The sequence below is a fragment of the Oncorhynchus gorbuscha genome, linkage group LG03 (assembly GCF_021184085.1).
Source record: "Oncorhynchus gorbuscha isolate QuinsamMale2020 ecotype Even-year linkage group LG03, OgorEven_v1.0, whole genome shotgun sequence".
Classification (NCBI taxonomy): Eukaryota; Metazoa; Chordata; class Actinopteri; order Salmoniformes; family Salmonidae; genus Oncorhynchus; species Oncorhynchus gorbuscha.
The window spans coordinates 75,499,454-75,512,844 of NC_060175.1; the positions used below are offsets into that span (position 1 = coordinate 75,499,454).

The window sequence follows — 13,391 nt, forward strand, 5'->3', positions numbered from 1 at the left end:
CAGAGTAGTGATGCTGGCTGGATGGGCAGGTGCGGGCAGCGATCAGTTGAAAATCATGCATTTAGTTAAACTTGCATTTAAGAGCAGTTGGAGGCCATGGAAGGATAGTTGTATGGCATAGAAGCTCATCTGGAGGTTAGTTAATCTTGCTCCTACCTGACACGCAGGCGTCCCATCTAGACATCTGGAAATGCAAATGCGCTACGCTAAATGCTAATAGTACTAGTTAAAACTCAAACGTTCATTAAAATACACATGCAGGGTATTGAATTAAAGCTACACTCGTTGTGAATCCAGGCAACAAGTCAGATTTCTAATATGCTTTTCGGCGAAAGCATGAGAAGCTATTATCTGATTGCATGTAACACCCCAAAAGACCCGCAGGGGACGTAAACAAAATAATTAGCATAGTCGGCGCTACACAAACCGCACAAATAAAATATAAAACATTCATTACCTTTGACCATCTTCTTTGTTGGCACTCCTAGATGTCCCATAATCACTATTGGGTCTTTTTTTCGATTAAATCGGTCCATATATAGCCGAGATAGCGATCTATGAAGACTGTGTGATAAACGAAAAAAATAGCGTCTTATAACGTAACGTCATTTTTTTAAATTAAAAAAGTCGACGATAAACTTTCACAAAACACTTCAAAATACTTTTGTAATGCAACTTTAGGTATTAGTAAACGTTAATAAGCGATCAAATTGATCATGAGGCTCTGTATATTCTATAGGGGTAGGTCTGGAAATAATGTCCGGGTAAATCTCAACCAAAATATCCGGTCCGAGACCTGAAGAAATCGGCTGTCTCTTCTTCGTTTGACCAAGAAACAAAGCCTAGGCAAATGACAAGACTGTTGACATCATGTGGAAGCTGTAGGAATTGCAATCTCGGCTCCAGGTAATTTGCTTTCCCATAGACAATTCATGCAAGTGGCGCATTGATATATTTTCCAATTTTCAGTGATCAGATTTTCCTGCGCTTTTCGATGAAACGCACGTTCTGTTATAGTCACAGCCGTGATTTAACCAGTTTTATAAAAGTCTGAGTGTTTTCTATCCACACATACTAATCATATGCATATACTATATTCATAGGGGCCGCAACCTTATAGAAGAAAGGATCTGAACCATCTGACCCAGATGTTTGTTGGGGTCAAGTTTAAGGAGCTCCTTTTGCACTTCAGACAGAAACTGTATAGCGGGGCAGAGGAAGAAACGGGAGAAGCATCAGGGCTAGTCGCATTAGAAGGGCTGGGAGATGAGTAAGTGTTAGACGGGCATATATAACTCTGCTGCTCCATATTATATGACAGACTGCCAAGTGACCATAGTTTCGCTAGGGGGACAGACAGTGAGGGTCCTTTCAGCCATCACCTTGAACCGGGCCAGCCAATGAGATGACTTCATGCACACACACCACAAAAAAAACATTAATTTCTGAATGTTATTCCTTTATATTTACAGACTGACTTCAGACAGACTTTATTTATGTTTCTGTAAACTCAGTGGTCAGTCTCCAGAGATCATGGAACATGTTTGTTTCTGGTTAAAGGGCTTCTTCAGTTTACCAATCCCTGGAAGCAAGTGGTCTTTTATCTGGGCAGGGAAAATGTTTAACTTACTCAGAGTCTGTTAAAGAGAACAAAGTCCTGCATGGGAAGAAAGTCTACCTCAACCTTTGATTTAGACACTTATAAGGTACACTAAAACCACATTTGAACAGTTTACTACCTACTTATAAACCCATTAAAACACCAAAAAATATACATACTGTATATGTTTGTTAAATATTGTGTACAAAGTGCCAATATGACCACACAATAATAACCATTATATTTTGTAACAGTAGTAAAAGTCAAGGGACCACCATGCAATTCAAAGATACAGTATAAGTGCAAAAGTATGTGGACACACCTTCAAATTAGTGGATTCGGCTATTTCAGCCACACTCTTGGCTGTCAGCTATATAAAATCGAGCACACAGCCATGCAATCTCCATAGACAAACATTGGCAGTAGAATGGCCTTACTGAAGAGCTCAGTTATTTCAATGTGGCACCGTCATAGTATGCTATCTTTCCAACAAGTCAGTTCTTCAAATTTCTGCCCTGCTGCAGCTTTCCCGGTCAATTGTAAGTGCTGTTATTGTGAAGTGGAAATGTCTAGGCGCAACAACGGCTGAGCCGTGAAGTGGTAGGCCACACAAGTTCACAGAACAGGACCGCCGAGTGCTGAAGCACGTAGCACGTAAAAATCATCTATCCTCGGTTGCAACACTCACTACCGAATTTCAAACTGCCTCTGGAAGCAACTTCAGCACAATAACTGTTTGTCGGGAGCTTCATGAAAATTTCCATGGCCAAGCAGCCGCACAAAATGGGCAATGCACAGATCACCATGTGCAATGCCAAGCGTCCGCTGGAATGGTGTAAAGCTCGCCAACATTGGAGTGGAAACACGTTCTCTGGAGTGATGAATCACGCTTCACTATCTGGCAGTCCGACGGAGAAATCTGGGTTTGGCGGATACCAGGAGAACACTACCTGCCCGAATGCATAGTGCCAACTGTAAAGTTTGGTGAAGGAGGAATAATAGCCTGGGGCTGTTTTTCATGGTCTGGGTTAGGCCCCTCAGTTCCAGTGAAAGGAAATCTTAACGCTACTGCATACAATGACATTTCAGACAATTCTGTGCTTCCAACTTTGTGGCAACAGTTTAATTAAGGAAGGCCCTTTCCTGTTTCAGTATGACAGTACCCCTGTGCACAAAGTGAGGTTGATAAATAACTGGTTTGTTGAGATTGGTGTGGAAGAACTTGACTGGCCTGCACAGAGCTCAGATCTCAACCCCATCGAACACCTTTGGGATGAATTGAAAAGCTGACTGTGAGCCAGGCCTAATCGCCCAACATCTCACTAATGCTCTTGTGGCTGAATGAAAGGAAGTCCCCGCAGCAATGTTCCATCATCTAGTGGAAAGCCTTTCCAGAAGAATGGAGGCTGTTATGGCAGCAAAGGGGGGACCAACTCCATATTAATTCTCATGATTTTGGAATGAGATGTTCGACGAGCAGGTGTCCACATGCTTTTGGTTATGTAGTGTATCTCCGTGAGTCTTAGATTATGTGGACTCTACTCATCAGGGCCCATTGGCAGCCAGTGAGAGGCGCGTACGGGGGACAATGGGGGTAAATACGTTCACACTGTGTGGCTTTCTAATGTAACTATTAATTGAATGAACTGAGCGCAGTGTCTTGATCCTGGTCCCACGGGACCGTGAAATGAGCGGGGTGTGTGTGTGGGTCTGGCGGTGACGACCGAGTGGCAGGTCGCCCCGTAAGGACTTTTACGCCATAGCCTAATTAAAGCTCCACAGAATAACAGTCACCTTATTAACGGCTTAACACCGGAGCCCGGCCGTAATGTTATCGTGATCAATGGCCTTCATTAGTGAGTTCCAATAACGCTGCTCCTCCCTAACTTAGGGTAAGGCAAAAATGCAGGGTGGTCGAAAGCTCATTTCGGGGAGTGGCAGTATGTTAAGTTTTGGGATAGTGAGTTTACATATTTATGGGAGCAGGGATGTGATCTGATGTATGATGATGATGGTACTGATAAGTTGGAGGATGGGCACTGTTGAACCAACCGACTGATGACCGACCCAACCCTTCCTCTCCTCTCCGTCTTAGGTCAGCCTGTGAGGGCATCTTCAAAGCGGTGAATGGCGCAGTGATTTCCTTTGGCTCTCCGGGCTGCTGCTGACACTCCTAAAGATCAGAGGTAACTGGGATATGCTCTTCCCATTCCCTCAGCAAAACCTAAACCAATGTATAATGTTCACTTTGGGGAGTTATAGAGTGGGTTCGTAACCCTTTACGCTCAGTGTGTGCTGTTTTCCCCTCCGTTATAAAATGTGTAATTCATATGTGGATACTAGATTTACGGATGAGTAGGCAGGCACATATTTCCCCAGATCCCCTAAGGGCATCATAGCTGACTCATGTCATATTTACTGTGGAATTGATTTTTAAACACGCTCTCCTTTCCATCCCTCGATCCGCCCTGAGCCATTGATCTCTTTTCTTGTCGCATACATCCCGCTCTATTCTCCTTTTCTTATTCAAAGAAACAAGAAGAAAGGAAGGCAGCATCTCTCTTTGTTTTATCCTCTCTATATTCCCTCGTCTCTGTCCTCCATTATTACCCCACCCCCCACTGGAGGTACCTGAATGTAAACAAGGAGGGATGACTAGAGGGGCTGGATGAGAGAGGGATGGAGGAGAGAGAGGGACAGAGAGAGGTAGAAGACAGGAGAAGAGTGCAGGCACCAGTGGTTCACCTCTGGGAGTGATTGCCAGAAATCAGAAAGTGCCAGTGTGCAGCGCACTTCCTTGGGGGAGGAGCAAGGCATCACTAATCAATCCATGGATGCATTGTAAAATCAATGCGCTGTATAATTAGGGCAATCCAAGGGTAAAAAAAAAACCCAGCTCTGCATTTTGCCTCCCTGCATGCAGTGAAACCTGGTTCTTTTCTGTAACAAGGACTTTGCTCCATCACCTCCAAATGCAAGTTGTAATCTTTCCTAGTCTAGGTCTTTCACATCATCTCTGAGTTGCTTTCTCTTCCCATTCCCTTTCTCTGAATAGTAAGAGGTTTAAACAGAGGTTTTAGGGATGTACCTCGTCATGGTGCTGCATGCGCTGTTCATAAGGTGTCTTGGTGGCCGGCTTGCCCTGGTTTCCTCTCAGTGTGTAACATGCCCCTAGGTGAAGCTAATACTCTACCTAACCTTCTGGATGGCAGCTGAATTATTCCCTCACTAACTTCTCACCCGGGAGATGGAATACACACCGCCATGCCACAGTAGTGAGTAGGGATGGGGGAAAAATCGATACTGTTACATATCGGGATATTATTTTTGAAGATATACCGTATCGACAATATCGTGATATTATTTGTGTGCTAGTCGGCCTGCACCAAAACTACAGTATTTTCCTTCACAGCTTGTCCTCCACTCTCTTTTAAAATAGGGAGACTTTTATTTCCATGACTGATCAAAACTCACTTTCTCATGGCTCTCTCTTGTCCTTCCGCAGCAGACTCACAGTATGGTGAGCAATATGTTGGGAACATCGAGTCGCAATAAAATCACAGTATCAAATCACATTATAATAGAACCGTGAGAATCGTAATACACATCATATCCGCACCCAAGTGGCATGATAATATTGGATTGTGAGGTCCCTGGCAATTCCCAGCCCCAGTAGTGAGGAGATGTGTGTGTGTGTCAATGCGTGTGTGCTGGCAGATTGAAACACATTTACTGGCAGGGGTTTTATAAGGTGGTAATGTCTTCATACAGCAGATATTTACCATGGGTGCATTCATAATCCTCTCTCCCTAATTGTAATACTTCCTGTTTCTCCAAGTTTGACTCAATAGGTCCAAACAAGCACGTCCACTGCAGAGCGTACCTCTAAGAGTTCAACGAATCCATATCTACTGTGACAACGTGATAAATCTAATATCATTGACTGAAAATCAGTCTGCACCTAATGATAGTTGTTTAACACTATTTCCTAGTGCACTCCGCCAGGCGCCAGCCAGGCACAACATTATTGGCGGTGACAGTGGAATGATGTCTTTCTCATTGAATACCTATGAAGTCCTCTAGATGTCCATTAATGATAGATTTCACACGTATTAAAAATAGGGGCAACCGACCGCTAATCCATTACGAAAGGCGGGCAGGCCCTGAAACGCTTCCAAAGCCTCCCTGCCTCTCTCTCTCTCCCTCCCTCCACACACCCACAGTCCCCACTCTGTGTTTAATCACTGTAAGCGATTTTCCTTCCACCCCTCCTTCTATCCCTTCATCCCACCGTTCACACAGATCACCACCACCACTCAAAGAGCATTCAGCTCCTCCCTAAAACTGAGACACCTGCTCTTTCCCTCTCCCCTCATCTACTCCCTCCCTTCCAACCTGTCTCTCAATTCAATCCCTCCCTCCCTCCCTCCCTCCCTCTCCCTCCCTCCCTCCCTCCCTCCCTCCCTCCCTCCCTCCCTCCCTCCCCCCTCCCTCCCTCCCTCCCTCCCTCCCTACCTGTCTCTTAATTCAATCCCTCCCTCCCTCCCTCCCTCCCTCCCTCCCTCCCTCCCTCCCTCCCTCCCTCCCTCCCTCCCTCCCTCCCCCTCCCTCCTGTCTCTTAATTCCCTCCCTCCCTCCCTCCCTCCCTCCCTTCCTACCTGTCTCTTAATTCAATCCCTCCCTCCCTCCCTCCCTCCCTCCCTCCCTTCCTACCTGTCTCTCAATTCAATCCCTCCCTCCCTCCCTCACTCCCTCACCTCCCGCCCTCCCTCCCTCCCTCCCCCTCCCTCACTCCCTCCCTTCCTACCTGTCTCTCAATTCAATCCCTCCCTCCCTCCCTCACTCCCTCACCTCCCGCCCTCCCTCCCTCCCTCCCTCCCTCCCTCACTCCCTCCCTCCCTCCACTGTTCTTTCTGTATAGTACTTCCAAACAACTGCAGTCTCTTTGGCCAATATCATTGCGACAGCAATATGATGTCACAGCTTCTTTCCTGCACTCTTTCCAACCCGTCCAGACGTGGGCTAGTTTTCAGAGGTTATTACTTATGTTATAAATGTTTTATAACTCCTCTGGTTCTTTGCTTTATATCATGTAGTTGTTGTGTCACGGTAATGTTCCTGTGAGACCGTTCCTGGATACCTGCTCCGTCCAAGTTTATACATTTCCAAGGATGTTACACATGAATTGCAGACTTGTCTGTAAAAGACCCTTTCATCTCCAGCTGTAGTTGCAGTATCTCCCAGGTTGTGTCGTAATGTCAGTCTTTATCCTCCCCTCCGCTATCATAGACAGACAATCTGCAATGCTGTTCCCTCCCCTCCCGCTGCGTCTTTCCTCCCTTCTCTCCATCCCTCTCACCATCTCCTCCATCCTCCCTTACACACTCCACCACTCATTTGACTTTTACATTTTGGTCATTTAGCAGACACTCTTATCCAGAGGGACTTACAGTTAGCGCATGCATCTTTAGATACAGTAGCTAAGTGGGAAAACCATGTATCACAGGCTTAGTAAATACACTTTTCCTCAATAAAGTAGCTATCAGCAAAGTCAGCGCTAGAGGGGTGGGCGGGTGGGGGAGTCAAGTGCAAGGTTGTTTTTTTGTTTGTGTTTTTTTGGGGGGGGGGGGTAAACTGAGGAGGGGGGATTATTTAACATACTCTTTGAAGAGGTAGGGTTTCAGGTGCTTTCGGAAGATGGGCAGGGGCTTCTGCTGCCCTGGCTTCAGAAGGAAGCTGGTTCCACCATTGGGTGCCAGGACAGAGAAGAGCTTGGACTAGGCTGAGTGGGAGCTGCGAGTTGCAGGAGTCCAGATGGGAGATGTGCCTGGATTAGGACCTGCGCCGCTTCCTGTGTGAGGTAGGGCTGTACTTCATGGATGTTGTAGAGCATAAACCTGTAGGAGGGAGTCACTGCTTTGATGTTTGCAGAGAACGACAGGGTGTTGTCCAGGGTCACGCCAAGGTTCTTTGCACTCTGGGAGGGTGACACTGTGGAGTTTGTAACTGGGATGGAGAGGTCTATGAGCAGGCAGGCCTTCACCGGGAGGAAGAGCAGCTCCATCTTGTATCGGTTGAGCTTGAGGTGGTGGGCCGACATTCAAACTGAGATATCTGCAATAATCTGCCAGGCAGGCAGAGATGTGTGTCGCCACCTGGATGTCAGAAGGGGGGAGGAGAAAAGAAGTTGAGGGTCATCTGCATAGCAATGATAGTAGAGACCATGTGAAGATATGACAGAGACAATGACTTGGTGTATAGACAGTGACTTGGTGTATAGAGAGAAGAGGGGAGGGCCTGGGGGACACCAGTAGTGAGAGTATGTGGTGCAGACACAGATCCTCTCCACATCACCTGGTAGGAGCAGCCTGCCAGGTAGGATGCAATCCAAGAGTTTGCAGAGCCTGAGACACACAGCCCTGAGATAGTTGAGAGGAGGATCTAGCGGTTCACACAGTCAAAAGCAGTGGATAGATCTAGGAGGATGAGAACAGAGAAGAGACAGGGCAGGTTGTCAGGCGGACAGACCTCACTAGTCGCAGGATTTCAACCGGAGCGAGAGGGGAGAAAGAGGTCAAGGCGTAGGGTAGTTCTGTGTGATCAGGACCAGCGGACTCAATAGGCTGAGTGAATGAGGAGAGCGAATGTCGTGAATGTCATCAACCTTCTTTTCAAAGTGGTTGACAAAGTCATCTGCAGCGAGGGAGGAGGGAGGGGGTGGAGTATTACGGAGGGAGAAGGTGGAAAAGAGTTTCCTGGGGAAACTTGACATTTAGAGTGACATAAAGGGGCGTTTGCAGCACGTACATAGGAAGAAAAGGTAGAGAGGAGAGAGTGAAAGGATGATAGGTCCTCTGGAAGTTTACTTTTTTAAAGCTCACAATGAGTCACTCAGACACGGATCAGGAGGGGATGGCAGTGTGTGTCTTAGGGATGCGGAAAGGGAGGAGAGTAGGGTTGAAGAGGCGGAATCAGGAGACAAGAAGGAGAAGGATTTAGCAGAAGGGAGAGATGATAGGATAGAAGAGGAGAGAGTAATGGGAGAGAGAGAATGAAGATTGAGACGGTGCATGTCCATCTGGGTAGGGGCTGAGTGGCTAGGGTTGGAGGAGAGGGAGACAGAAAATGAAACAAAGTAGTAATCAGAGACCTGGAGGGAGTTGCAGTAAGATTATTAGGCGAGCAGCCTCTAGTAAAATAAAAATAAAAAATTTTTTCACCTTTATTTAACCAGGTAGGCAAGTTGAGAACAAGTTCTCATTTACAATTGCGACCTGGCCAAGATAAAGCAAAGCAGTTCGACACATACAACGACACAGAGTTATACATGGAGTAAAACAAACATACAGTCAATAATACAGTATAAACAAGTCTATATACGATGTGAGCAAATGAGGTGAGATAAGGGAGGTAAAGGCAAAAAAAGGCCATGGTGGCAAAGTAAATACAATATAGCAAGTAAAACACTGAAATGGTAGATTTGCAGTGGAGGAATGTGCAAAGTAGAAATAAAAATAATGGGGTGCAAAGGAGCAAAATAAATAAATAAATAAAATAAATAAATACAGTAGGGAAAGAGGTAGTTGTTTGGGCTAAATTATAGGTGGGCTATGTACAGGTGCAGTAATCTGTGAGCTGCTCTGACAGTTGGTGCTTAAAGCTAGTGAGGGAGTTAAGTGTTTCCAATTTCAGAGATTTTTGTAGTTCGTTCCAATCATTGGCAGCAGAGAAAAGAAAGGAGAGGCGGCCAAAGAAAGAATTGGTTTTGGGGGTGACTAGAGAGATAGACCTGCTGGAGCGTGTGATACAGGTGGGAGATGCTATGGTGACCAGCGAGCTGAGATAAGGGGGGACTTTACCTAGCAGGGTCTTGTAGATGACATGGAGCCAGTGGGTTTGGCGACGAGTATGAAGCAAGGGCTAGCCAACGAGAGTGTATGGGTCGCAATGGTGGGTAGTATATGGGGCTTTGGTGACAAAACGGATTGCACCGTGATAGACTGCATCCAATTTGTTGAGTAGGGTATTGGAGGCTATTTTGTAAATGACATCGCCAAAGTCGAGGATTGGTAGGATGGTCAGTTTTACAAGGGTATGTTTGGCAGCATGAGTGAAGGATGCTGTGTTGCGAAATAGGAAGCTAATTCCAGATTTAACTTTGGATTGGAGATGTTTGATGTGGGTCTGGAAGGAGAGTTTACAGTCTAACCAGACACCTAGGTATTTGTAGTTGTCCACGTAAGTCAGAGCCGTTCAGAGTAGTGATGTTGGACAGGCGGGCAGGTGCAGGCAGCGATCGGTTGAAGAGCATGCATTTAGTTTTACTTGTATTTAAGAGCAATTGGAGGCCACGGAAGGAGAGTTGTATGGCATTGCTTGTCTGGAGGTTAGTTAGCACAGTGTCCAAGGAAGGGCCAGAAGTTTACAGAATGGTGTCGTCTGCGTAGAGGTGGATCAGAGACTCACCAGCAGCAAGAGCGACATCATTGATGTATACAGAGAAGAGAGTCGGTCCAAGAATTGAACCCTGTGGCACCCCCATAGAGACTGCCAGAAGTCCGGACAGCAGACCCTCCGATTTGACACACTGAACTCTATCAGAGAAGTAGTTGGTGAAAGATGAGGTCATGCGTATTGCCTGCCTTGTGAACTGGAGGGGATTGGCAAAGGGTGAGGTCAAAAGAGGCAAGGATGGGAAAGAGAGAGTTAGAAAGAAATGAATTGAAGGCAGATGTCGGGAGGTTGAAGTCGCCAAGGAAATTAGTTTATCAAGTTGTCAATCTCATTGAGGAACTCTCCAAGGGCAGCTGGTGGGCGATAGATGACAACATTGTTAAGCTTGGGTGGACAAGTGACAGGAGATGGACAGCTGAGTGAGGGAGAAAAGATAGGGGAAATGAGTAGCCCTGCGCTACCACTGTGACGACCAGATGCTCTTAGACCATGAGAAAAAAAATGTAGTCAGATGAAGAGAGAGCAGCTGGAGTAGCAGGGTGATCCATGGCTCTGTCAGGGCCAAAAAGTGAAGGGACAGCCTAGGCTGAGATGAACTTGGCAGTTCCAAACGCTGCCAAAGACCCGGAATTCCACATGGGTTGTGGAATGGGCACACCCCAGCCCCACCCACACAGCCTCCCTGCACTGTATCTCAGCAACATGCATGGAAAAAGAGAGAATTTCCATTTTTTCCATTGAAAATGCTAGACATATTTTTGCTTGGTCTATACTGTCATGTTTAAAAATACCTACACCTTGTTGCCAGAAAAAAGAGTGGACACATTTATTTCAGTGCTGCTGCTGGCCTGCATTGGTGTTAAAGTACCAACAGAGGGAGACTAAGAACAACACAAGACTAGCAGTACTACAGTATAGACCCTATATGTGAAAGAGAGAGAGTGAGAAAGAGAGAGGGAGTGTGAAAGAGAGAGAGTGAAAGAGAGAGGGAGAGTGAAAGAGAGAGAGAGAGAGTGAGAAAGTGAGAGGGAGTGTGAAAGAGAGAGAGTGAAAGAGAGAGGGAGAGTGAAAGAGAGAGAGTGAGAAAGAGAGAGGGAGTGTGAAAGAGAGAGAGAGAGTGAAAGAGAGAGAGTGAGAAAGAGAGAGATAGTGAGAAAAAGAGACGGAGCGTGAAAGAGAGAGAGAGAGTGAAAGAGAGAGAGAGAAAGAAAGCGATAGAGCGAGAGAAAGAGTGCTGACTCCAGCTAACCAGCCAAGACGGCCACTCTCTGCCTGACTTTTGGCTAGCAGCATTGATTCATGGAGCTCAAGACCTGTCAGAGGGGGGGGATCTCTGTTCCCACACAACCTACCCTTCAGCCCTTGTACGGGAGACCAGGGTTGGTTGTCACACTTTTCACTCTGGTGTGTATTTCTCAGCACCAGTATATCTTGCAAGACTCTTTTCAATATTAGGAGAAAGACCAAGGTAGGTCGAAAGGGGGACCCTTTTTAATTCTCATATCTTATTCCAACCAGGAGTTATAAGCCATCAAACACACTATGTCCACTTGTGACAGCCAGCCCCATCGCAGGGTTGGATGCCACGTATTACGGGGTTGGTTGTCACAGTGTTTGCTAGTAGCTTATTCCTTTTGTAAGAGGAAAGGAAGCATCAAACGATATTCCTAACAAATGTCAGCCTTTTATGCCTTGACAATAACATTAGGCATTTTGAGTAAATGTTAGTGTGTATGACCATGTGTGGGTGTGACAGAAATGTGTGTAAGAGAGAGGCAACGAAGGAAGTGCTTTATAAAACAAGCACAAAAGAGCTTGGGATTTATTGTACACTGAGAATATACTTGCAATGTCCCCGAACAATATAGTTACAATGGGTTGGATTGTTTGCCTGGATACCCATCCACATGGCTTCGGCCAAACTGATGCTTCTTCTAGAATGAGCACACAACTGACCATTCTGATTGGTCCCAGAAACCTATGAGTTGGGCCAGAGCCCATGATGTTATCATCTTTGATTCTCTGATTGGTTAGATTTGTTAGAGACACCTCATTTGACTTTTTGACTTTTTTTTTGCGCCGTAAACATTCTAATAAAAGTGACCAGAGTTAAATCAAGTTGCCTCCTCGTTATTACTCCTGCCACCCAGGAAAAACACGGCTTAAAAGCGCGGGGATTCTTCTGTGAAGTAATCCTATCCTGCCACACCCTCCAGAGAAAGATGGTGAATCGAACCCGAAATGAGCCAGAGAACTGTCAGAGCCGGTGGAGAGGAGTAATTGGCAAATGCTCCCGATGTCAAAGCCATAGCTAGCAGCGATGCTAATCCCGCCAGTTCAGCATCTCCACTAACTAATAGGCCTACTAGCGAGTCAGACAGTGCATCCGCCGGGCCAAGTGATCGGATCAGGTGCAATTACGACGGAGGCTCAGTTCAAGACCAAGCAAATGTATAACCCCTGGCTTGTCCTGCAAAATTCGTAGCTGGGCTGTACAACATGCAACAAGGTAGGGAGCTTGGGTCTAGAAAGGACTGGAGGGATTAAACTTGCAAAAGAGTGGGTGGAATGTACGGTAATGTCCTCTGCCTCCAACATACAAAAACATCAAAGAGCCCTCTGAATTTTTCTTTTGAACCAAGACACATTTAGTGGCAGCAAGCATTGTAGACCAGGATACAGAGGACACGCAGGTTATAGTTAACACTCCAAATGAAAGAAGATAGGCACTACCGAACAGCCTTACAAGGAGGCTAAACGTCACAGCCACAGGCCCGCTCATTGATTTGAGCAAGAAATTGACTGTCAAGAGCTAAAACGACTTGACATGAGGAGAGTCATTATGAGAATTTTAAAAAACAAAGGAAGGAGCATATTTTTCCTTTACAAACTTGCAGATAATCTGAATATGCGCTTCATATTGTCATACATTGATGTAGCATACATTGATTTATTTTATTTAAAGTTATATTCCGATATTGTGATATTTGTTCTACTGCTTTACAATGATGTCTTGAGAATGATATGAAATTCAGGTCTTGTAAGTCCCACAGCTGAGTACGTGTGCACGTGCATGTGCATGTGCATGTGCATGTGGTGGGTGTTCTGCAGTGACATACATTTTTTTTCATGTACATTGATGTCTTGAAAATTAGGCTGTATGAAATTCAGGCCACCACAGCTATATTGGAGTATGTGGACATCTAGGCTATGCGTAGGGCGGGAGATCTGCAGTGATGTATACAATTAATCAGCACCTTGGAGAGCGCTGTCTTTTTCACCAACACAGACAGTAGGCTCCTTGGTTGCGTTGCTACGTATGTCACAGCACTCTGTG

The 13,391-nt window shown here is 45.9% G+C and overlaps 1 long non-coding RNA gene across 1 annotated transcript in view; it reads left to right on the forward strand.

Moving 5' to 3' along the window:
- The window catches only part of LOC124031911, a 55,297-nt gene that overhangs the window by 21,829 nt on the left and 20,077 nt on the right, over window positions 1–13,391 (forward strand). The window contains exons 2-3 of the long non-coding RNA XR_006838182.1: window positions 3,696–3,786; window positions 7,271–7,460. This is a non-coding gene — a long non-coding RNA (uncharacterized LOC124031911). The remainder of the gene's footprint in view (window positions 1–3,695; window positions 3,787–7,270; window positions 7,461–13,391) is intronic.